The sequence below is a fragment of the Equus quagga genome, unplaced genomic scaffold (assembly GCF_021613505.1).
Source record: "Equus quagga isolate Etosha38 unplaced genomic scaffold, UCLA_HA_Equagga_1.0 73442_RagTag, whole genome shotgun sequence".
Taxonomy (NCBI): Eukaryota; Metazoa; Chordata; class Mammalia; order Perissodactyla; family Equidae; genus Equus; species Equus quagga.
In genome coordinates, this window is record NW_025802777.1 from 8,717,712 (window position 1) to 8,722,256 (window position 4,545).

Here is a 4,545-nt window from a genome sequence, read left to right on the forward strand (position 1 = left end):
ACTACTTTGTTTTGTTGCTCAGAGGTTCTGGCTTTGACAGTTGGGAATTCTCTCAATTGGCTCTTGGGTTTCTTTGACATACACCCCATCAATGTTTAGTTTAGTTTAGTTTTGAGCACTTCCTTGCTTTTGAGGACTACCAGACGCTCTAGGCTCCTGTTGTATATTTCCTGCCCCAGTCTTAGGATGAGCCGTTTCTCCAAGGAGCACTGATTTCCTTTTATTGGAGAATAGTATTGAAAACCAAGATCCGGGTGCTAGGCTTGCTTGTTGTTACTGGGATGTCGTTTCCCATAGGCTCTCTCAGATGACAGAGCAAAAAGGATGTATGTTTGTACTAAATCGTCTATATATACTCATCTGTACATACTTGTATGTATAACCATCTGTATCTACATTAAGCTAAATGTGAAGTCATACTGATATCTCCAACTCAAATCCATCACTACATAGATCATTCTGGCTTCCTTCCCTTGCTTATTGATGAACTCCCACTCCAGTGGTGAGAAACCTGGTTCCCACCATCCACCATCCATTCACATACTTGTTCCATTCCAGTATAAATTATATATAGCAGTATTGGAATTGTTCACCAGGACCCCTGTGGGAAATAACTTTATCAACTAGAGTACAGTGCTCATACGCAGTTTCTCTTGCCTTTAGTCTTGTAGATCTCACTCATTTCCAAAGATACTTAGGTCAACATCTCTCCCTGTGCCTCTTCACCCCCTTAGTGAGGTTGTTTCATACATTTGTAACACAGTTAAATTCTCTTGTCACAGTCTGCCTTCCTTCCTGGGATCTCCAACCTTCTAAATAATTTTTTAAAACTTGCATTCATTAAAATTCATTCTTTGTTCTGTAGGTTTTGACAAATGCATATCTTGTATCCACCATACGGTAATTTTACTGCCCTAAGAATTTACATTGCAATAACTTTACTGCCCTGGGGCTGGCCCCGTGGCTGAGTGGTTAAGTTCACGCGTTCTGCTTCAGTGGCCCAGGGTTTCACTGGTTTAGATTCTGGGTGCAAACCTAACACCACTCATCAAGCCGTGCTGAGGTGGCGTCCCACATAGCACATCTAGAAGGACCCAGATCTAGAATATACAACTATGTACTGGGGGCTTTGGGGAGAAGAAGAAGAAGGAAAAGATTGGCAACAGATGTTAGCTCAGGTGTCAGTCTTTAAAAAAAAAACCAAACCAATAACTTTACTGCCCTAAAAATCCCCCGTGCTCACCTATTCATTCTTCCCTTCTCCCCCTGAACCCTGGCAACTGCTGATCACTTTACTGTGTCTATAGTTTTGCATTTTTCAGAATGTCAAGTAATTGGAATCATACTATAAGTACTCTTTTCATACTGGCTTCTTTCAGTTAGTAATAGGCACTTATGTTTCCTCCATATCTTTTCACGGCTTGATACTCGTTCCTTTTATTGCTGAATAACATTTCATTTACGGAGGTACCACAATTCATTTATCTGTTTAATTAGTTCCTGAGAGAAGTGTGTTAAAATTCCACTCTGTTTATAATTTGTCTTTTTCTCTTTTTCATTCTATAGTTTTTGCTTTATATATTGATGATATAAGTATATACAAATCTAGAATTTTTATATCTCGCTGATGAATTGTCTTTTATCATTATAAAATGCTCCTTCGTATGTCTAATATGCTTCTTAGTCTATTTTGTCAGGTATTAGTGTACTTACACCAACTTTCTTTTGTTTAGTGTTTGCGTGGTGCATTGTTTTCTGTTCTTTTACTTTCAACATTTCTGCATCCTTATATTTAAAAGGTGTTTCTTATGAAGCACATATAGCAAGTTTTGTGCTTTTATCTTGTCTGATAATCTTTGTCTTTTCCTTGGAGTATTCTGTCTTTTATACATACTGTAATTATTCATGTGTTTGGGTTTAAATCTACTATCTAAATAATTGTTTTCTATTAGTTCCACCTGTCTATCTTCCTTTTCTTTCTTTCCTTTTTTGGACTAATGAAGCTACTTTATTTCATATTTCCTCATCATTAATTTATTATCACTATGTTCTTTCATTATTATTTCAGTAACAACAGCAGAGATTACAACATGCTCACTGAATTATTAAAAATCTTTATTTTGCCTTCAATTTTAAAGGATGTGTTCACTGGGTATAGAATTCTAGGTTGGCAGTTATTTTATTTCAGCACTTTGAAGATGTCGTTCCATTCTCTTTTGGATTCTATCATTCCTTTTGAGAAATAAGATATGTATCTTATTGAAGATTCTTTGAAGTTATGCATCTTTCTTTTCCTCTGTCTGATTTTAAGATTTTCTCTGTTGTTTTCTGCATTTTTATTATGATGTGCCTATGTGTGACTTTCTTTGAAGTAATTTTGCCTGACGTTTTTAACACCTCTTTAAGCTGTGCCTTGACTTTTTAAAATCAGTTTAGGGAAATTCTCAATCCCTATCTCTTCAAATATTGCTTCTGCTCCATCTACTTCTTCTCTACTTCTGGGGCTCCAACTGCATGTGTTTTTGTCCCTTTTCCTATATCTCTTATACTCTTTTTTGTATTTTCCAGTATTTTTTCTCTTGTGCATCACTCTACATACTTTTAAGTGACATCTTCTAATTCATTAATCTTTTTTTCAGCTGTAACTAATCAGGTAGTAAATCCATCCACTGAATACTCTTTATAAATTCTAGCTTTCTGCTGAAATTCTATTTATTCATGAATTAACTCTGGAAATTTATTTTTTCTGGAAAAAATATATATATTTCATCCAAATATTCAAATTATGTTTCTTGAGTGGCTTTTCATTTAGTTGATCTTTTTCAATTTTCTTTGTCTTCTTTTTTGTTAATTTCTGTTCTTAGTTTAAAATTTAATTCTTTGTTTGGTTTATCTCATAGTTCTTTTGTTTTTTGAGTTTATTTTCTGTCATTTTTCTATTTAAAAATGTATTTAATGCTATAAACTAACCTCTATAAGCCACTTTATGAACCCAGAGGTTTTCATATATAACACTTTCCGATGTCATTTAATATCTTATTATTTCTACAATGTTTTCTTCTTTAACTAGTGAGTTAGGTAGACATGAATTTGGTTTCTGGTTTTCAGATATATGAATGTTTATTGACTATATGTATTTATTATTGATTTATAACTTTTTAAAACTCAAAAGCAGGATTTATTTTTCTATCAAATCATTAGTCCGTGTTCCAGCCAATGGATGAGGGCACATCAAACCCCATAGAAGCTCTTGGTAAAAATAATTGTAATTTTCTATAGGAAAAAAACACATTTTTTTCTTTTTAAAAAGATCCTACATATTTGTGAGCAGGAGAAAAAAAATCACATGTTGAATGGGTCTGTGCTTTCTTCTTTTGCGTATTCAGAGGCTCCCTTCCTGCTGTCACTTCTGCACAGATGAGGCACCAATAACAGGTCTGCAGCTGCCGTCACAGTCCTATCTCTGTGCCACTCGGTGGTTTGATAACCTAGAACTGTGGTGTGATTTCAATTTATAATGCCCCAAGAACACTGAAAGGATCTAAATTAAATTCTTCAAATTCTATTGAGTGTCTACTATTTGCTGGGCACAGGCTAGATACTGGGTAGTTCTGAGAAACATAAACGGTACTTAGAGATTTTCCCTCCCAAGTGGCAGGAGGATGTTTGCTGGGGATTAAGACAACCAGTTTCTCTGCTTACACTACCCAAGGTAAGCATGGAACTCAGGCCTTGGCGAAAGATGCTGTGCTCTCGCCTGACAGGTGCTGCCATGGAAGAGCCAAGGTCAGTCTCTAAACAGATATGGAATTTGCTCCACAATCCACATAGTGATGTGTCTCCAAGGATCTCCAGGTCATGTGGCCAATGAATGAAAGCTTCACGGAAGTTCACATGAAGATCACTATGTTGTGGTCCAGGACATCAGGTACTATGCAGAAAAAGCACGCATAGGAAAATGGTACTCCCATCTCAGCCTTTGTGGTAACATTCACCAGTTGCTCACTCCAAGGTCAAATGAAGGAAGCATTAGTTGTCGTATATGTCCCAAACATTGTGTTCATGTACTGAACATGACTGGACAGACTGGCTCCTCCCATAGGATAGAAGTTGGAGTTCCTGATTTTCAGGGTGGCCACGTTGGCAAGGATTACAGGGGAGTTCTGCTTATTAAACGTGACTTTCACTACTTTGATGCTATAATCATCCGCAAGGACTGAATGCAGAAGCAGGAAGAATACCCCCACTCAGATGCCAGGAGACAGAACAGGGTGGACAGGAGGACACACTGCTTAGTTCTCTGAGGGCACAATCTCTGATCTCTGTGTGGGATTGAACCCACCTACTCATTCGCTTCCTCTTTTGGAAGGTAACCTGTCCCTTGACACATGAGACTGTAATGCTATCTCACCCCATGAACTCCACATGTGGGAACTGGGCAATGGCTCCTTCCTGCTCTTGTTCAGGCTGCAAATCCTCCCTGTCATCTTCTCTCTTTCCCTTTCAGGAAGAGGAGAGGGGGCAAGCATGGGACCCAATGGCCAT

General features: G+C 37.4%; 1 pseudogene; it reads right to left on the reverse strand.

Moving 5' to 3' along the window:
• Window positions 1–3,794: 3,794 nt before the first annotated feature.
• Window positions 3,795–4,545, reverse strand: LOC124234387 (transmembrane protein 106C-like; annotated as a pseudogene).